The sequence below is a fragment of the Microcebus murinus genome, chromosome 3 (assembly GCF_040939455.1).
Source record: "Microcebus murinus isolate Inina chromosome 3, M.murinus_Inina_mat1.0, whole genome shotgun sequence".
NCBI lineage: Eukaryota > Metazoa > Chordata > Mammalia > Primates > Cheirogaleidae > Microcebus > Microcebus murinus.
Window position 1 is genome coordinate 40,242,090 of NC_134106.1, and position 22,288 is coordinate 40,264,377.

Below are 22,288 nucleotides of genomic sequence, written 5' to 3' on the forward strand. Positions count from 1 at the left end.
TCAAGCATTGAAACAGAGGGGGAGAATCTCTCACCCAATTTACTTCAAAGGAAAAGTGATCACTGGTATAGATTTGAAATAGGAATGGGTTGGCTGGTTACTTTCATTGTCCGTCTGTGATAATATTACCTGATTCAAATATTCAGAGCTTAAAGACTTTGCATTTGGAATTATTTTCAATTCAAACCACCTGACAATGCAAGACAGCTATACTCATGCAGAAACAGAACACTTAAGGAGACACAGACCTTTTCTCCTTAGGCTTCTTTGAAACTCTAATTAAATGAAATGGATCTGTGCTTCGTACGTAGCTCTGATTTTTTTCCATACAGTGCAGTGCATTTGGGAGGCAAACCGTGAATATGTATTTGAGTATTTTGGTAGTGCTCATTTGTGATGAGTATGGATAGAAATGGAACTCACACAGTATAAAATGTTTACATGCTACAATGAGCACGCTTGTGCTGTTTCTGAAAAGAGACAGCACGCCTTTTTGCTTAGCCCAGCTTCTGAGGGTGACATGTCAGGGAGCTCCTCCTGCCATGCAGGAATCATGAATTACACTAGAAAATGGAAATCGTAATTAGGATGGGCAGAACTGAGACCTTGTCTTCTTTCCAGATATGTGCGTATCTGCTATGTGATTTCCAAGCTGCATGAAGAATTATTTCAGTCTTCATGTTTGATTGATGGCCCCGGAGAATTTTAAGATTATTCTAAGGAAGAACTAAAATGGGTGTCACTGGGAAACATTGGAATGGAATATTCTAGAACCAAAAGGGAGTTTGAGGAAGTCTAGACAAGGAATGCATTATTTCCTTGAGATTATCCCCTTGAAGGGAAAAGGATAGACTCAGAATCAGAGGGAGCTTCCTTCCTGTCTCAGCCTGGGACATTTACTTTTAGAAATTGAAGAGGAACAAAACACACTGGAGAAATGGTACAGTGATAGTAGCTTAAAGTATCTTAACCACTATGTATGTAGCCATTCATTTTGGAAATATTTTTAAGGGCATAGGCAAAGCAAATCTTCCATGCCATATTTTATACTACAGAGTCCAGAACTGGTGCTTTTGAAACTTTATCTTGCCAACTTTTGCCCAGTGGCCTAGTTCTGAGGTATTGAACCTGTGGCTCAAAGCTGGTCAGTCATCTTTGTCTTTAAGATTTATTTGGAATGAGAACCAAACCAGAGTTAGATGTCCATGGGGGAATGAGGAGATTTTTGGATGCTGAAGAAGGAATGATAGAACAAGAGCAGAGAAACACAACGGCCTGAAAATGGGATCATCAAAGCAATGGCATAAATGTCAAAAGGGGCAGGGAAAATCTGGCAAAGGTGGGAACCAAAGTTCTTCAATAAAAAGCTAAAAAATTCATAGCCAGTAAAATTTCCTCCTGTATATTTAAAGACTGCAGAACTGCCACATGTGTTCATATTATCGTATCTTTTGAATTCTTTCACAGGGCATAGTTTTGCTTTTAATCAATCATTAGTGAGCTTTGGAGCAGCACTTTACTTTTTTCATGGCTTCAAATGAGGTGTAATATGCTCTAAAGAGCCAAATGTATCTGTGAGATTGGTCATTCCTCGACTCCAGGGACAGGAGCAGGTTAGTGCCAAAGAGACACAGTTAATGAGGCAAACCTGAGGATGTGGCATGTTTAGTCAAATCTTGCCATTTCCATTGTTTCAAAGATTACTAAGAGGCAGACACCAGCTATAGTGTTATGTCACCCATAAAATTACTGATCAGACAGCCTGCTTTTTATGCCTGACATTGACAACAGTTTATGAAAAAAGAATATAGCACAACCTAGAGCATTTGAAGAACATGCCAAGACCTTCTGAGATTTCTACAACTGAGAAAACTAGGCTTGAGAATACACATTTTGTTTAGAGCTATTTTGCTCGAAGACTCTTAAGCCCACACAAAGTAACTGGTATGTCACTGAGTAATTTGACTCTTGAGTCGGAGCATTTTAACTAGCCAATCAGATGATAATTTATGTTTATTCTTTTTGCTCATCAGCTGCAAACAAAATCTTGTTTTTAATCTTAAACACTGACTAAAAAATCTTTTTCAAAAAAAAAACAAAAAAAACTTTCTCCAGAGGAGATCAGGAAACCACTATTGCTCTTTCAATTAGAAGCAGAATATTTCCCTTTCTGGCTTCATTCCTGCCCAAGTTTAGGAGAACATTGAGGAATTTTACTCTATCCCCAGTAAGGAGCAGTACTTCTTAGAGCCAAGAGCTCTGGTTGCCAGCTCTCCTATGTGTGCTTCTGACTTGGCCGGGCAGGGTTGGGGGGTGGGGTAGTGGTGTTCGTGTTTATTATTCACTCAATGACTGCAATCCACAAAAACAGATACTGGACAGTTAAGGCCCTGAAGTGACTTTTACGTATGCCCTGATTTGACTATGTAATTAGGCTGAGATAACTGGGCACGTATAGATCTCGTATTTCCCTTGTATGAGGGCAGCCTTAGGGACATCTATGCTATACAAAAAGCCAACTTCCTTAACACCGGCTCCCCTAAGTCAATGACAGCAAGCAGTCTTAGATGTAATTTGAGTCTGTCTAGTCTACATAGACCACCACACTATCAGGACGTTCATGGACATAATCCTAGCATCTGAGAATCACTGGGGGGTGGGGCGCATAAAGAAGACAATATTCTGATAAATTCAGATACAGCTATCCCAGTGCATGGAGCTGCTTTTCTTCTATTTCTGTTTGAACTTTCAGAGCTCAGTGGGAGCCCATTGTGCATAAGGTGATCAAATGACAAGGATCCTGGGAGCCTGCTACCTCTTTAGGAAGACCTCAGATCCCCATGACGACTTTGAATCTCTTTCATTAATATCTGCCACTCAGAACACTTTCCCCTTTCTCCTTTGATAGTGGAAATCCTATGGTCTCCGCAAAACCTCTTGCTTCTCTGCCTCACACTGATCTCTCACCTCTTCAAACTGTTTTAGCACCCAAGGTCTCGACAGCAACACTTAGATGTCGCTTATATTCTGGTTTGTACCCAGTTTCACATGAATCCCTTTTTCTGTAACCACATTATAAAGTTAGAACCAAATCCTATCTTTTCTTTTAGCTCCTAATATGGAAGACTGGGAGGGACGCGAATGGATGGACTGATAAAAACAGCTTAGGAGCTACTAATAAGAATGAATATAAGAATGTAAGCGATGTGCTGTTTTTTTCTGATTATACAAAGTCATTAACAGCTAGGGGAGACTCACATTTTCAGTTGGTGAGGAGCACCTACTCTGTTTATTACTGTCCCTTCCAGGAACACTTTCTCCCTCCCTCATTTCTTTTATACACCACACTTAAAATTGGAGGCATAACCTTGTTCGAGAATGTGCAAAACAGGAACATGGTAATGAACCCTTGTTGCTGCTATAAACTTGATGAATGACTTGTGGAGGAAGGGCATTAAATGGCAATCTCAGTCCAGTGATTAGCTCTGTGGCATTCCTCCCTTGGAACTCATGCAGACCAGCATAGATTTCGTTTTGCTCTAGGTTTCCTGGGGGCGCCAGCAGGTGTGCAGGAATGTTACTGGGGTTTGGCTGGACGGGAAGGAGCAAAGAAGGTCTTTCCATTTCTTTTTCTAGCAGTCCTACTGCCTGCCTCCATCTCGCCTCCCCCAACCCACCTCACTCACAATTCTAGATGTGTTTGGTCTGGAAGGAACTTTAGGTGTTACATTGACCTGCACTTGCCCTCTGATCTTTGCCCACCTCAGATTGCCAGGACATAAATGCCCATATTTAGTCTCCTGCTTTTTTCTTTTCTCCATTTTTTAAAATTACTACGTGGGCCTCTTTGGTAATGCTTGAGTCTTGGCTAGAGGTGTGCCCATCATCCAAATAGTGTTCAGTATACTCATTAGTTAGGTTTTTGCCCCTCCCTTCACCTCTCCATTAGTTGATTTCCACTGAGTTTTCCTTCCCTCTGTGCACCTCAGTCTCCTGCTTCTTACCTAAGATTCGGATTTCCTGCCACAAGAGGGCGTGCTCTGGCCAATTTGCCCAGATGAACCCTCCAATGGGTATGCTCCTAAAACAGTTTTCTGTGGATTGCCTGTTTTAGTGGCTAGCTGTGTTTCCAGAGCACTAACAGACGGGCTTTCTGAAACTGCAACAGTACTTTTATAAGTGACTGGTTATACTAAAAACTGAGGACCATTTTAACTATTATATGTGATCTGACAATGACAAAGAGAATAAGAAAACTTTTTCCCATGACTTATCATTTGGCTAATAGCAATGAAGCATGTGTTTGTTCTTCCCTTTTCTGATTGTTTCATGTGTATTTTATCAACAACTACACTGGAGCAGAGGTTGTGTGCCACCTGTTTTACATCATTATTCAGTATGGACCATGCAGCAGCAGTGTTGGCTTCACCTGGGGGCAGGTTAGTGGTCCCATCCAGACTCTTAATGGTAGTGAGGTCCCCAGGTGATTTGTATGCACATTAAAATTTGAGATGTCTTGATGTAGGAGACACTAAGCAGGAACTCATGAAATGCTGAGTTTAACTAAAAGAAAAATCCTCCCCTTTTGCAGAGATGAAATCCTGTATCTTGGCTAAGAGATTCTGGTTGAATCTACATGTCTCTAGAATGTTAATACCAAGGGAAGGCAGAGAAAAGTAGACAAAAACAAGAACAAAGAAAGCCAATAAATCTAGTTGACTTAGAAAATTTCCTTTAAAATTGTTTTGCTGAGACAGCTTGGGCCAATTTTTATTAATGGATACACCCTATTGGAGCATGTCCCCTTTGGCATAGAAAAGGCTAGCTTTGCACTCGGATTTTTACTGCTTGGATCAGATGCCCATCCACTTCTAAGGAATCCTTTTTTCCCCACTGCCAAGTGCTTAAGGCTGAGTGGGAAGTATGAGAAATGCTGAGCAAAAAGACCTGCATGTGAAGGTTACGTGCTTGGCAGAAATAGAAGGGTTCCTTTTTTCTTCTGACTTGGACATGCTCTTACTATCCTGCACTAACATGACTGTAAGACTCTGAAGATCTAATTTCTCCTTAATAGATGAGAGGCAACATGGGTAAAAGCAAAGCATTATATGGAAAAAGGTTCAGAGGATGTGGTATCTGAGGAAACTCACTTCCATCACTTCTTAACTGTTGATCTCAGGCCAGTTAATCAAACTTCTCTGAGCTTCATTTTCTCACCTGTGAAATGGGCACAAATACCCCAGCAGCCACTCAAAGCTTGCTGTGGGAGATTAATAAGCTAATAGGTATATGAGGCACTTTAAAATCATAAAATAGAATAGCAATACAAAGATATTCAAGCTACTACTACAAAATAAAATGGATGAGAACTTTGTGTGTATGTATGTCCTACCTCTCTCCTTTAGAGAGCAAGGTTATCATCCTCCTCTATATTATCTGGGCTACACTTGTTGCATTCATAGATATCACAGAATAGATCACTGCATGAGCTTTGGAGTAAAAATGTCTGGTTCAAATGCTGGCTCCACCACTTAACAACTGTGTAATGTTGGGCAAGTTACATAACCACTTTGGCTTCAAATTCCTCACTGCAAAATTGGGATGATAATATGATTGTTATGAGACCCTTATATAATACATGTAAAATGGCATAACTCAGTTTCTGGCAAAATAACCCCTCAACAAATGGCAGCTGTGATTGGCTTGTTGTTTAGCAATATGGGGACTCCTTGAGAGCAGGGACTGTGTATCTTTACTGCCCAGAAGATCTAGCAGTGAGTGAAACATAAGCTTCATCAAATAATTCCTTCATCTAATTAACACATTTTGTGGCTCAAGAAGAATCTGTTGAATTACTGATTGATGGATGGATTATGCTTCTCTGAGTTTGCGTGGTTTCCCTCACAGTTGCTCACAGTAGAATGGAATGAACACGATGGCGTAGATGCTTGTCAGGAGGAGGTGGACCAGCTTGAGGAAGCTCATTAGTTCTAAGCCTCATCCTCCCAGATGTACACGGAGTGATGGCAGTTGCAATCATTTACTCTGTGAACCTTGATAAATCACTTGATGGATTAGCAGGTGTCATTCATCAGCCTGCACTTGTCTTGCACATTTGACTGAAGTCTATAAATCTCCTTTTAAAAATCGTTAGTGATCTCAGACTTGGCCTCACTCAAAGTTAGTGTGAAACCTACCCTCTATTCAGGAATTTTTTTGTTTTGTTTTTATGGGATTTGATGCTTCAGTAAACCACCATTCTCCCCGTCCCCCCCAAAGCAAACGTGTGCTTTACTAAATGAAAAGTTGCCTCTTAACTATCTTAACTTGATTGAACTGAGTGAGAATTTACATGTACATGTGAAGAGAAGCAGAAATATAAGGGGGCTACATTTTAAACAAATATGTGAAGGCTGGCATCTCAATTTTTAACATTTAGTAAAGAAAACCAGCTTGAGTTCTTCACCTGGTCTGTCAGGCAGCGAGGAGCCCAACCTCAGTAGATGGGATCTCGGAAGCACAAATGTCAGTGTGATTACAGGAAGATCATCCTCCTCTCAAATTTAAGTTCATGTTCACATAGACTTTGCAGTCCAAACAAATAAGTTATTCAAGATATGGTTTTTCATCTCTTAAAGCAAGTCTCTTTAAGCACCTGTTCCACACTGACTGAAATCCCACCATTAATAATTCAATCCTTTAGGCCGGGCGCGGTGCCTCACACCTGTAATCCTAGCACTCTGGGAGGCCGAGGCGGGCAGGTAGCTCAAGATCAGGAGTTTGAAATCAGCAAAAGCGAGACCCTGTCTCTACTATAAATAGAAAGAAATTAATTGGCCAACTTATATATATAGAAAAAATTAGCCAGGCATGGTGGCACATGCCTGTAGTCCCAGCTACTCGGGAGGCTGAGGCAGCAGGATCGCTTGAGCCCAGGAGTTTGAAGTTGCTGTGAGCTAGGCTGATGCCACGGCATTCACTCTAGCCTGGGCAATAAAGCGAGACTCTGTCTCAAAAAAATAAATAAATAATAATTCAATCCTTTAAACTGGGCATTACCCATTTCATCTTTTTTTCAAAGGGCAAATTGTCTTGGAGGAGCCAGTTTAAGAACTCCTTAGACTTAGCAGCATCTAGAGAACTTATTGACACTATCTTGACTGGGAAAGAATGAAGAGTAAGATTTTAAAAGATTGAGAGCCTGATTTAAGAAAGGTGAGGTAAGGGATATTTTAATTAGCTCAATTTTGGTAATCATTTAACAAATGTGCACATATCAAATCATGTTATATATCATAAATATATAAGATTTTTATATGTCAATCACACTTCAGTAAGATTGGAAAGAAAAAGTTTGGGATTATAATAGGAAAAAAAAGTGATTTTCTTATAGTAAAAAGGGGAGGGGGTTCTAAAAGGTTGGGAAAGAAACCAAGAAGTAGAGATGACAAATTCACAAACTTTTCCTGCCATGATTGTTTCGTGTGCCCAGCCCTGTGCTAGGTCCTTTGGAGGCATGTGAGAAAAGGGAGAGGCAAGATCAGTGGCCAGTGTGTGGTTAAGCTGAGACACCAAGAATGGGAAACAGCAAACATGCTTTCCCTTATTATTCATACCTTACATTTCTATGCACTTTTAACTTTTCTAAGCACGCTCACATCCAAGTACAAATTACATGTTTATAAAACATTTGGCATCAACAATTGCTATCTCTATGCCCAGACTCTATCAGAATCTCAGACCCACCGTAATGGTTAACTTCCTCTTGGTTCATTTAGGCTTCTCTGGCTTTTATCCCTCACTTTTATACTTTTCCTCTCTGTCTGTTTAACTTCTGGAATGGTCTGAATCATAAAAATGCATCTCTGGTCATTTGATTTCTATATGGGCGTGCTAGGGTGGATCTCAACACTGCAGGGGAGATTTATGAAGTGTAAGATTCAGGTAATTTATTTGTTAGGGGATGGGCAGGCGAACGGGTCCCCATTCTATTTGAGTCTTTTACTGTTTTAAAACATCTTATTAAGTCATAAACAGTCCAGATGGATGTGGTTGTGATGGGCATGGGCTAAATGAGGAAATAAAAATAAATAGTTTGTGCATCGATTGGAGCTTGCCTTTAGACTGCATCTTTTCATTTCAATACCATTCTATTAAAAAAAAAAAAAGCCTAGCAAGATTCCCTAGAGCAGAGCCATGAGGATATTTTTAACTTGAGTATTATTCTTTCTTAATTGTATCTTCTCTGGGCAGACACAAACACTGGGTTACCAGCAAGAAAGGAAAAAAGCCAGTTCATTTCTGGTGTATCTGTGAGCGCTGACAAACATAACACATTGGAAGGTCTTGCTCACAGCTTGCCTTGTCAAGAAAGGCCAGCAGGGCAAGCATGGCTGAAGCAGAAGTCTTAAAATATAGAGATGGTGACCTCCCTTGGCTGTTGATTAGAAAATGAAGGAGACTGTGTTTGATGTCAAGCCAGAAAGGCCTTGAGTAACCTCTGTCAAGTCTTGCCACCTGGAAGTATTAGCTGCTGAATAAAAGGCACCAAGCAGGTCACCAGGGTCATGAAGCCTTGGAGCATCAAATAGCCAAGAGGCTGAAGGATCCTAGAGAGGGAAGATGTAAATGTGCTTTCCCAAGCAAGGAAGCATCTTTGTTACTATAAGCTTGCTAGTTCACAGTGGGGCTCTCACCTGTCTTCCTATATTCTCTTCCTGTAATCCCTTCCAGCCAAGGAGATGGCCCTTTACCCTCATGGATGAAGCATAAAGGAGTTAAGAGTGGAGGGTTATAATGATACAGGGTCAGGAGCATCTATAAAATTACAGATTTCAGGAACTCTGCTTCCTCTGTCAGACTTATGCACATCCTACTCCAAAATATATAAAAAAATAAAAGCAAAACCCAAACAAACAAGCAAAAAACACAAAGCTAATCAATTATTCTCTTTCTGAGCTGGGCAGCTCTTAAATATTGTAGAGTTTACTTTAAGGATCCACCTACAAACAGATGAAAATAAGGAGACTTAATGAGAACACTAAAACCACATCACCCCCCAAAGTGACAAGAGCTTCTGTGTTCTTAGTTGAAGCAATAAATACAACAAAGATACTTATTTGCAGAATATTTATGGAGAACAGGAAATTAGATAAGGACTTTCACCTTCTAGACACTAACTCATGTTTGACCTTGGTCAATAATGACAACTTAATTGGCCCAACTCTTCCACTTCCCAACTGCTGACTAAGTTACTTTGCAATTTAACAGCCAGCTAGCTGTTTGCAAACCCTTGGGCTGAAGTTACTCTCAGTTGGAGCTTTACCCAGGAATGAGTTGGCACACTGGAATTTGAAGACAAAACAGCTCCAAGAAGAGGTTTCCTTTCCTCTATGACTGTCTCAGTAGAGAAACTGTAGGTTCTGGTTTATGACAGTTCCAAGTGCTTAGGCTCAGTGGTCCTTTCCTCTAATTATAGATGACACCAAAGGTAATTTTAACAGCATTAATTTTCCTGTTAGTCTCTCTTTTACTCTAGTAGGATAATTCTGGAAAATGGTCGATGCTAACCAAAGGGAGGCGTTATGTAGCAGAAAGGACCAGACTTGGGTTCAAATCCTCGCTTCACCACATAAAGACCTTCTGATGTTGGTTGTTTACCCTTTCTGAATATCAGTATCTCTGTCTGAGAAGTGTAGATTCACTGAGATGTAGTATTTAGAACACCTGGCCCTTTATAAGTGTGAAATAATTATTGGTTTTCAAAAAATCAACTTTGTTGAAGTGTACTTTGTCAACTAATAAAATGGTTTCCTTTTAACTGTTCCACAAGTTTTTACGAATTGATACATTCTGTAACTACCACCACAATCAAGATAGAAATGTCTCCACCACCCTGAAAAGTTTCCTTTTCCCCCTTCCCAGACAATCCCCATCACCACCCTGGGGCCCAGGCCACTACCAATCTTTCTTTCATCACAGATTAGGTTTTCTTTCTTTGGGTTTCATATAAATAGAATCATATGGTATATTTTTTTTGGTGTTTGGCTTCTTTGCTTAGTATAATTTTTTGAGAAATGTTGCCATGCTATTGTATTAGCAGTTTATTCTTTTCAAATTACTATTTGGTATTGTATTATATGGATATAACACAATTGACTCGCTGATGGCTATTTGAGTAATTTTCAGCTTGGGGGTATTATAAATAAAATGAGTGAACATTCTTAAAGTCTTTATGTAAACATATGTTTTTATTTTTCTTGGGTAAATAGTAATACTTTATAAAAACTGACAGTTTTCCAAAGGGATTACACCATTTTACATTCTCACCAGAAATGTAAGAGAGTTCCAGTGGCTCCATAGCCTCATGTCCTTATGTCTTACTAACTTCCTCTTTGTTTATTGTGTTCTAGCCACACCATGTAGACACACTGCACAGATTCATGTATATTCTTTTTACAAATTGGATTTAAACTTACCTGTCATCTACCTCAGTGGCTTTCAAATCTAGATGTATTAATACATTAGAATCATCAGGGAGTTTTAAAAAATAATTAATGCTTAGACCCTCCCCTAGACAAATGAAATAAAAATCTCTGGAAATGGTATTCAGGCATGTAGATTATTTTAAAAGCTCTCTAGGGGATTCTACAGTGCAACCTGAGATGAGAACCATTCAACCTGATTCCCTCATTATTCCTAGGGACTCAAATCCCCTTGCCCCATTCAGAGATGTAACCAGTCTAGCATTGGCCTCCCATTTTTTACAGGAGCCAGTGGAATCATCATCCTCTCCTTTCTTGCTTTGAGTAAGTAGGATTCAAGGACTCATTAACTCTCAAAATCACAGAAGGATGGGATAGAAAGGGACCTAAGTCATCTAACAAGAAGTGCTCAGAGAGGCAAAGCTAAGTGGAACCTAAACTTTCTAGTACCATTGCAGCTACATTCTTAGTTACCCAACTTACTTCCTTTCCTTTTATCTGTGCTGAGTGTGCGTAAAGAACTGAGAATTGTCGGGGATGGGGGGAACAAGATGGCAGAAGAGAAACCTCCAGTGATCCTCCTTCCACAAGAACACGTAATTCAGCAGCTATCCATGCAAACAAACACCTTCAGAAGAACCAAAAATCAGGTGAGTGATTCTATTACCTGTTTTAAAAGAGGCACTGAAGAGCACAAAAAGGACAGTTTTACATTGCCTACAACACCCTCCCGCATCCCCCGGCAGTGCCACACCAGCATGCCAAGTGGAGAAAGAATCTGTGTGCCTAGGGGAGGGAGAGTGAAGTGATTTTGGGGCTTTGGGTTGAAACTCAGGGCCACCCTGGCAAAGGAGAACATAGCACAGGGAAGAATTCTACTGCTGCCCGTGAAGGGAGCATTTCGACCAGCCTGGCCAGAGGGAAATACTCTTCCCAGAAGTCCGAGTTTCCACTAGCCCCACCATTGGCAAAAGAGGAGCAGCTTAGAGCCTGGAATAAATTTGTGAGACAGTTGGGCCACAAGGGCTGCAGTCTTTGAGCAATTCCTGCTACTGTGCTGGCTCAGCGCCAGTGGACTTGAGATACTCATGACTCAGTAAGATACCAGCAGCTATGGCCAAGACAGTGATCGGGTCGCCCCTCCCCAACTATAGGCACCACAGCTCAGAGACAGTCTTCTTCCTCCTGAGGCAAGGAAGGGGACGAGTTCAGAGGATTTTGTTTTGCCACTTGGGTACCAGCTCAGCCACAGTAAAATAAAGTACCCAGAAGACTCCTGAGGCCCATGATTCTAGGCCTTAGTTTCTGGACAGCATTTCTGGACCCATTGTGGGTCAGAAAGAAACATGCCACCTTGAAGGAAAAGACCATTCTTGGCAAGATTCACTACATGCTGACTAAAGAGCCCTTGAGCTTTGAATAAATATCAGAGGCAGCCAGGCAACAGTCACCACTGGCATTGGGTGAGACCTAGGCTGGCTTCAGGTATGACATAGTGCTGGTGGTGAGGGAGTACCCACTCCTCCCCAAACTTCAGCAGCCTAGCAGAGAGAGTGAGGAAAGAGAGTGAAAGACTTTGCCTGGTAATCCAGGAAATTCTCTTGTATCTTATTCAAGCTTATCAAGGTGGGTACCCATCAGGAGTCTGCATTCCTGGGCTTTGGGCACCAACAGTACTGATATGCCTGCAGCAACCAAACAATTAGGTCAGAGCACTCAATTCCCTTTGAGTATCTGGAAGTCTTCTCAAGAAGGACAGGTACAAACAAGCCCAGACTGTGAAGTCTAAAATAATACCTAACTCTTGAATGCCCAGACATCAATGAACATCCATAAGTATCAAGAACATCCAGGAAGACATGACCAAATAAGGAACCAAATAAGGTATCAGTGACCAATCCCGGAATGATGGAGATAGGTGATCTTTTAGACAAAGAATTCAAAATAACTGCCCTGAAGAGGCTCAATGAACTTCAAGACAACACAGAAAAGGAATTCAGAAGCCTATCAGAGAAATTTAACAAAGAGATTGAAACAATAAAATGTGGTATATGTATACCATGGAGTACTATTCAGCTCTAAGAAACAATGGTGATATAGCACATCTTATATTTTCCTGGTTAGAGCTGGAACCCATACTACTAAGTGAAGTATCCCAAGAATGGAAAAACAAGCACCAGATATATTCTCCAGCAAACTGGTATTAACTGAGTAGCACCTAAGTGGACACATAGGTACTACAGTAATAGGGTATTGGGCAGGTGGGAGGGGGGAGGGGGCGGGTATATACATACATAATGAGTGAGATGTGCACCATCTAGGGGATGGTCATGATGGAGACTCAGACTTGTGGGGGGAGGGGGGGAAATGGGCATTTATTGAAACCTTAAAATCTGTACCCCCATAATATGCCGAAATAAAAAAAAAATTCAAGCAGAAATTCTACAGCTTAAGAATTCAATTGACAAACAGAAATGAATCCGAGTCTCTCAATGGTGGAATTGATCAAGCAGAAGAAAGAGTTAGTGCACTTAAAGACAGGCTATTTTAAAGGTACAGTCAGAAGAGAAAAAAGGAAAAAGAAAAAATAAGAATCAAGCATGTCTACAAGATCTAGAAAATAGCCCCCAAAGAGCAAATCTAACAGTTATTGGACTTAATGTGGAGGTAGAGAGAGAAATTGGGATGGAAAGTTTATTCAAAGAAATAATGACAGAAACTCTCCAAACTTTCCAGAAAGATATCAACATTCAGGTATGAGAAGGTCATAGAACATGAAACAGATTTAACCCAAAAGGGCTACATCAAGGCATTTAATAATCTCCTACAGATCATGGATAAAGAGAATGTCCTAAGGGAAGCAAATAAAAAAAATATATAAAGGAGCTCCAATAAGTCTGGCAGCAGACTTCTTAGTGGAAACCGTATAAGCCAATAGAGAGTGGCATGACATATTCAAAGTGCTGAAGGACAAGAACCTTAATCCTAGAATATTGTGTCTTACAAAAATATCCATCAAACATGAAGGAGAAATAAAGAATTTCCCAGATAAACAAACACTGAGGGATTTCATCAACACCAGACCTGCCCTATAAGAAATGCTAAAAGGTTCTTTAATCTGAAAGAAAAGGACATTAATCATTAAGAAGAAATCTTATAAAACTCACTGGTAATGGTAAGGACACAAATACTCTATTGCTGTAATTGTGATGTATAAATCACTTATATGTTGAGTAGGAAGACAAAGACTAACCTATCAAAAATAACGTTTTGAGAGACATAAAAAGATATGGATAGAAGCAACAAAAAATTAACAAGTGGTAGGGGATGGAGTTAAAGGGTAGAATTTCTGTTAGAACTGTTATATTTCATAGTTGTTTGCAAACAGAGTTGTCATATGTTTAAATAATTGGTTATAAAATGTTTTTTGCAAGCCTCATGGTAAACTCAAATCGAAAAACCTACAACAGATACATAAAAAATAAGAAGTGAGAAATTAAAACACACTGCCAGAGAAAATCACTTTTAACAAAAGAAGAAAGGAAGGAAGAAAGAAAGAAAAAAAAGAGAGGACCACAAAACAATAAAATATCAAATAACACCACAGCAGTAAGTCTTTACCTATAAATAACATTGAATATGAATGGATTAAACTCTTCAATCAAAAGACACAGAATGGGAGAAAGATGGCAGACCAGAGACACCAGCTGCCAGTGTATCTCAGTAAAAAGGACAAGTTTTAGATGAAAGAGGAAAAAATGAACGAAGATACAAACAGATATTGAGTGTGAATTTGAGGGAAGGTTGCCAGAATTTTCAGGATACTCCATGGGAAGAAGTGGAGTAGAACAGGAAGGAATAAGGTATTGGCAGAGATCAACCCCTGAGAGGATTTGAGTCCAGTGAGAAGGGTAGGTGGATGAGTTTCTTTCTCCCATCCTCACATCTCTCATAGTGGCAGGTTCCTGAGCTGCTGGACAGATCCTCCAAAAAGAAAATAAACAAACACTGGATTTAAACAGGACTCTAGAGCAAATGGGCCTAACAGACATTTACAGAACATTCTATCCAAAAACAACTGAATATAAATTTTTCTTATCAGCACATGGAACATTCTCTAAGATTGATCACATCTTAGGCCATAAAACATGTGTCATGAAATTCAAAAAGTAGAAATTATAACATGTGTCTTCTCATATCATAGTGGAATAAAATTAGAAATCAACTCCAACAGAAATACTACACAGTCATGGAAATTAAACAACCTACTGCTGAATGATTATTGAGTCAAGGAGGAAATTAAAGTGGAAATCAAAAGATTCCTCAACTTAATGACAAAGGGGACACAAGTTATTAAAATCTGTGGGATTAAGAAAAGCAGTTCTGAGGGGGAAGTTCATAGCCTTAAATGCCTACATCAGAAAGATCACAAATCAGCAATCTAATGAATTATCTCAAGGAAACAGAATAGGAAGTGCAAAACAATTCTAAACCCAGCAGAAGAAAATAAGTAATCAGGTCAGAGCAGAACTAAATAAAATCAAAAATTACAGAAGATTAATGGAACAAAAAGTTGGTTCATTGAAAAGATAAACAAAATTGACAGACCTCTCACTAGTATTAACCAGAAGTAGAAAAGGTCCCAAATAAGATCAATCAGAAATAGAAAAGGAGGTATTACAACTGATACCACAGAAATTTGAAGTATCATCTGTGAATACTATAAAAATCTCTAGGCACATAGACTTGAAAAGATTGAAAGGACAATGTCTTGCAAACACGCAAACACACAAACTCCCAAGGCTCAATCAGAAAAAAAAAAACAAAAAAACAAAAAAAAAAACAAACCCTGAACAAACCATTTGCGAGCAATGAAATTAAAGCAGCAGTAAAAAATCTTCCAACAAAAAATAGTCCCAGGCCAGATGGTTTCACAGCCAAATTTTATCAAACTTACAAAAAGAATTGGTACCCATACTGCAAAAATTATTTCATAACATAGAGAAGGAAGAAATCCTCCCCAACTCATTCTGTAAAGCCAGTATCATCTTGATACCAAAGACAGGAGAAGGACCCAACATAAAAAAGAAAACTATAGGCCAATATCCCTTGGGAATATACATACAAACATCCTCAATAAAATTCTAGGCTGGGCACGGTGCCTCACGCCTGTAATCCTAGCACTCTGGGAAGCTGAGGCGGGCGGATTGCTCAAGGTCAGGAGTTCAAAACCAGCCTGAGCAAGAGCAAGACCTCGTCTCTAATATATGTTGAAAAAATTATCCAGGCATGGTGGCGCATGCCTATAGTCCCAGCTACTTGGGAGGCTAAGGCCTCCCAAGTAGGATCGCTTGAGCCCAGGAGTTTGAGGTTGCTGTGAGCTAGGCTGACGCCATAGCATTCACTCTAGCCTGGGCAACAAAGGGAGACTCTCTCTCTCAAAAAAAAAAAAAAAAAAAAAAATTCTAGCAAACTGAATTTAACAGCATAGCAAAAAATAATCCACCATGACTAAGTGGGCTTCAATCCAAGGATGTAAGAATGGTTCAACATATGTAAATGCATAACTGTGATTCACTATAGAAATAAAAGCAAAAACAAAGATCATATAAATCATCTCAAAAGATGCAGAAAAAGCATTTGACAAACTTTAGCACCTTTTATGATAAAACTTCTTAACAAAATAGGCATAGATAGAACATATCTCAAAATTATAAAAGCCATATACTACAAACTCACAGACAACATCATACTGAATGGGGAAAAGTTGAAAGCATTCCAGCTGTGAACTGGAACAAGGATGACCATGGTCAGCACTGCTGTTAAGCATAGTGCTGGAAGTCCTAGCCAGAACAATTAGGCAAGAGAAGGAAATTATGTGTATCCACCTGGGGAAAGACGATGTCAACATATTGCTCTTTGTTGATGATATGATCTCATATCTAGAAAACCCCAAAGACTCACCAAGAGACTCCTGGAATTGATAAATAAATTCAGCAAAGTCTCAGGTTACAAACTCAATATACACAAATCAGTAGCATTCCTACACATCAATAAGAGTCAAGCTGAGAATCAAACCAAAGACTCAATACCCTTCACAATAGCTATAAAGAAAATAAAATTCCTAGGCATATATTTAACCAAGGAGGTGAAAGATGTCTATAAATAGAACCATGAATCACTGAGGAAGGAAATTGCAGATGATATAAAGAAATGGAAAAACATATCATGCTCATGGATCAGCAGAATCAACATTGTTAAAATATCCATGCTACCCAAAGTGATTTACAGATTCAATGCAATCCCCATAAAAAAACCAATGTCATTTTTCACAAGCACAGAAAAAAAATTATATGCTTTGTTTGGAACCAGAAAATGGCCTGAATAGCCACAGCAATCTTACATCAAAGGAACAATTCTGGAGGCCTTACTTTACCAGACTTTAAGCATTACTACAAGGCTATAGTAACCAAAACAACATGGTATTGGTACAAAAATAGAGACATAGACCAATGGAACAGGACTGCAAACCCAGATATAAAACCATGCACATATTGCCATCTGATCTTTGAAAAAGTATGCAGCAATGTACACTGGGGAAAAGAATCCCTATTCAATAAATGATGCTGGCAGAATTGGATAGTAGTAGAAGTAGTAGCAGAAGACGGAAACAGGATCCATCTCTCTCACCACTCACAAAAATTAATATAAGATGGATAACAGACTTAAATCTAAGACATGAAACTATAAGAATTCTAGAACAAAGTATTGAAAAAACTCTTCTAGATATCAGCCTTGGCAAAGAATTTATGAAGACCTCAACAGCAATCACAGCAACAAAAATAAATAAATGGGACTTGATTAAATTAAAAAGTTTCTTCACAGCCAGGAAACAACAGAGCAAATAACCTACAGAACGGGAGAAAATATTCCCATGTTATACATCTGATAAAGAAAGGGCTAATAACCAGAATCTACAAGGAACTCAAGCAAATCAGCAAGAAATAATAAAACAACCCCATTAAAGTGTGGGTAAAAGACATAAACAGAAGCTTTCTAAAGAAGAACAAATGGCCAATAAACCTATGAAATAATGCTCCATGTCACTAATTATCAGAGAAATACAAATCAAAAGCACAATAAAATATCATGTAACACCAGTGAGGATGGCTTTTATCCAAAAGCCCCAAGACAATAGATGCTGGTGCAGATGGGGAGAAAAGGGGAACACTTATTCACTGTTGGAAGGACTGCAAACTAGTGCAACCTCTATGGAAAATGGTATAGAGATTCCTCAAAGAACTAAAAGACCTACCATTTGATATAGCAATCCCATTACTGGGTATTTACCCAAAGGAAAAAAAAGTCATTTTATCAAAAAGGACTTGTACTTGGATGTTAGCAGCATAATTCACAATCACAGAGATGTGGAATAAACCACATCTCAGAAGTGCCCAACAATTCTGAGTGGATTAATTAAAAAATGTGGTATATGTATACCATAGAGTACTACTCAGCCATCAACAAAATGAACTAATATCTTTTGCAACAATCTGGAATGAACTGGAGACCATCCTCTTGAGTATTGAAAGAATGGAAAAATAAACACCACATGTACTCACTATTAAATTGGAACTAACCAATCAGCACTCATGTGCACAGGTGGATAAATAAATTCAGCAAAAAAAATTAATTCAGTTAAAATCATGCAGGTCGGCCGGGCGCTGTGGCTCACGCCTGTAATCCTAGCTCTTGGGAGGCCGAGGCGGGCGGATTGCTCAAGGTCAGGAGTTCAAAACCAGCCTGAGCAAGAGCGAGACCCCGTCTCTACTATAAATAGAAAGAAATTAATTGGCCAACTGATATATATACAAAAAATTAGCCGGGCATGGTGGCGCATGCCTGTAGTCCCAGCTACCCGGGAGGCTGAGGCAGAAGGATCACTCGAGCCCAGGAGTTTGAAGTTGCTGTGAGCTAGGACGCCACGGCACTCACTCTAGCCTGGGCAACAAAGCGAGACTCTGTCTCAAAAAAAAAAAAAAAAAAAAAAATCATGCAGGTCGGAGTGGGGAAGAGGGGATGGGTGAAATCATACCTAACAGGTACAATGTACTATGACTGGGTGATAGATACGTACTTTTGTACTTGATTCAAGCAGTAAAAAGCAATCCATACACCAAAACATTTATATCCCCATAATATTTTGAGATTAAAAAACCCAATAAGTTAGGGTATACTTTAATAAAGAATGGAACTGAAATGTTCCTAACATAGAGAAATGATAAATGATTGAAGTAATAGATATCTCAATTACCCTGATTTGATTCACATTGCATGTCTGTATCAAAACATCACATGTACATTTATAGAGATATCTCTTTATAGAGTCATATAACTATTATGTATATGTAAATTATACATATACAACTATTATGTGCCCATTAAATTAAAAATTAAAGAAAAAAAAGACCATATAATCATTTAAAAAAAGAACATACAATGACTGAATGGATAAAAACCCTAGAGCTGACTGTATGTTATCTGCAAGAAACACTTCACCTAAAAAGACACACACAGAAATAGTCTTCACAAACAGGAAGTGTGGTGGTCTAATACTTAACTTTGTGCGAGTACCATGGTGGCCTATGAGCAGGGCCAAGGGGGACCCCTGAAGCTGAAATGCATTGCAGGGCTTGGTGTGACCAAATGAAAGAAGAAAAAGAAGGACAAAGACAAGCCAAAACTCCTGGAAGTGAGCAAAAAGAATGAAAAGAAGAGGCATAGCCTGGACAAGTGGACCCTGGCCCAGGTGGCCTTTGAGAAGATGCAGGAGAAATGGCAAATGGAAAGGATCTTGAAGAAAGTATCCAAAACCTACAAGCAGAGAATGCAGAACTTCAACAGGCACCTGGATACACTCACAGAGCATTATGGCATTCCAAAAGTCAGCTGGACAAAGTAGCCTCCTGGCCCTGGGTACAGAGAAGATCAAGAGAGAGCAGAAGGCCAAGTCAGTGTTATGTTAGGTAATACTGTTAGGTACTACTAAGTCTCCCTGGTATTTTCTAGAGACATTACTTTACACACATCCTTGCATCTTCTGCTGTGACAGTGCTTTTTGAAGCTGTATAACCTCATTCTGTAACTTGATTCAAATAAGACTGTCCTTTCATTCAATTTAGGTTTCTTGGTAGCACATAGAAGACACACCTTTTTGGTTTGAATGGAAAGATGTGAAGATTCATCCAGAGGTAAAGGCCATTTCTTTGTGCCCTGTAAATAATGATTTTACTCCCAAGTCACAGCTAATTCTCTAAGGTCAGTCATCTGTGTTCACCTGGATGAGATGGACTATAGGGGATAAAGAGCTAATGCTAGCATGGTCTGTAGTGTGCAGACTCCTTTGGGACCCTGTGTGGGCTGCCCTTCCAAGCTTCCTCTAACTTAGGGATTGTGCTGTTCCCTCCAGGCTTTGGGAAGCCACTTGCAGCTTCAAGGCCTTTACACTGCCTCCTCAGCTACCTGGCCGGTGAGACAACACAGCTTGAGCAGCAGAGCCACCACCTAAGGCAAGGATGGGGTATTGCCATGGCAGGCATTGCTAATTGATCACAGCATTCTTTGTAATGGAACCCGGACATGGCCTGCCTCGCAAACCTCAACCCAGGCTCCAGGCAGCCTCTCGGGTTTCCTCAGAATTGGCATATCACATGGAGCCAAGTGTTAAGCTTGGGGCTATCCTGTGTAAACTGGAATAAAGCAAAAACCAGTTTTTTTTATATATATATATATACACACACACACATACACACACAGACTGAAAATAAGGGGGTGGAAAAAGATATACTATGCAAATGGAAACCAAACAAGAGAAATAGTAGCTATACTTCTAACAGATAAAATAGATTTCAGGGGGAAAAGCTGTAAAAAAAAGAGATGAAAAAGGTCATTATATAATGAAAAAAGGTCAATTCACGAAGATGATATAACAATTCTAAATATGTATGCTCCCCAAACTGGAACATCCAGATATGTAAAACAAATATTATCAGAGATGTGAGAGAGCGAGCACGCACAAGTGCTCAACATGATAATCATTGGAAACCTCAACACTGCACTTTCAGCATAGGACAGATCATCCAGACATAAATAAACAAGGAAACATTGGACTTAATCTGCACTATGGAACAAATGGACCTAATAGATATTTATAGAGTGTTTCATCCAATAGCTGAAGAGTTCATGTTCTTCTCTCAGCTTGTGGATCATTCTCAAGGATAGATCATATATGAGATCACAAAGTAGTCTCAAAAAATTAAAAAAAAAATGAAATTATATCAAATATTTTCTATGACCACAATAGAATAAAACTAGAAATCAATAACAAGGGGAACATTGGACAACATACAAACACATGGAAATTAAACAATATGCTCCTGAATGACCAGGTGGTTCAATGAAGAGATTAAGAAGGAAATTAAAAAATTTCTCAAAACAAATGAAAATGAAAGCACAACATTTAGAAACCTATGGAAAATAGTACTATTCCATAGTAATATGTAAAGCAAAAATTAGAGGAATGTTTATAGCAATGAGTGTCTACATCAAAAAAGAAGAGCTTCAAATAAACAACCCAATGATGCATCTCAAAGAACAAGAAAAACAAGAGCAAACCAAACTTAAAGAAATAATAAAGGTCATATCAGAAATAAATAAGATTGAAAGAAAAAACAATATAAAAGATCAATTAAACCAAAAGGTGGTTTTTCAAAAAGATAAAATTGACATACCTTTAGACAGACTGAGACAAAACAGAGAGGAGACCAATATAAATAAAATCAAAGATGAAAAAAGAGAGATTACAACTGATACTTCAGAAATCCAAAGGATCATTATAAACTACTATGAGCAACTGTATGCCAATGAATTGGAAAACCAGGAAGAAATTCCTAGGGAAATACAAGCTACCAAGATTGACCAGTCTTGGTAGAAGCAATTTTGGAAGAAATCCAAAACCTGAGTAAACCAATAATAAGTAATGAGATAGAGGCAGTAATAAAAAGTCTACCATCAAACAGCCCAAGTGCCCATCAATCCAAGAATGGATTAATAAAATGTGGTATATGTATACCATGGAGTACTATGCAGCTCTAAGAAACAACGGTGATATAGCACATCTTATATTTTCCTGGTAAGAGCTGGAACCCATACTACTAAGTGAAGTATCCCAAGAATGGAAAAACAAGCACCACATATACTCACCAGCCAACTGGTATTAACTGAGCAGCACCTAAGTAGACACATAGGTACTATAGTAATAGGGTATTGGGCAGGGGTAGGGGGGCGGGTATATACATACATAATGAGTGAGATGTGCACCATCTGGGGAATGGTCATGCTGGAAACTCAGACTTGTGTGTGTGGGGGGAAGGGCATTTATTGAAACCTTAAAATCTGTTCCCCCATAATATGCCGGGAAAAAAAAAAGTCTACCATCAAAGGAAATCCCAGGACCTGATGGCTTCTATCAAGCATTCAAAGAAGAATACCAATCCTACTTAAACTATTCCCAAGAACTGAGGAGGAGGGGCTACTCCCAAACTCATTCTACGAGGCCTGTATCACCCTGATAACTTAGCCAAATAACGACACAACAAAAATAGAAAACTATAGGCCAATATCTCTGACGTACATATATGCAAAAATCCTCAACAAAATACTAGCAAACTGAATTTAACAACACATTAAAAAGATCATTTAACATGTATGAAGTTTCCTCAAAAGACTACAAATTGAACGACCAT

The 22,288-nt window shown here is 39.1% G+C and overlaps 1 protein-coding gene and 1 pseudogene across 1 annotated transcript in view; one reads left to right on the forward strand and one right to left on the reverse strand.

Annotated features, from left to right (window-relative positions):
* Positions 1-22,288, reverse strand: part of FSHR (follicle stimulating hormone receptor) — a 209,614-nt gene that overhangs the window by 75,363 nt on the left and 111,963 nt on the right. The gene's annotated exons all lie outside the window — the stretch shown is intronic.
* LOC105866160 (protein FAM32A-like) lies at positions 18,859-19,446 on the forward strand (annotated as a pseudogene).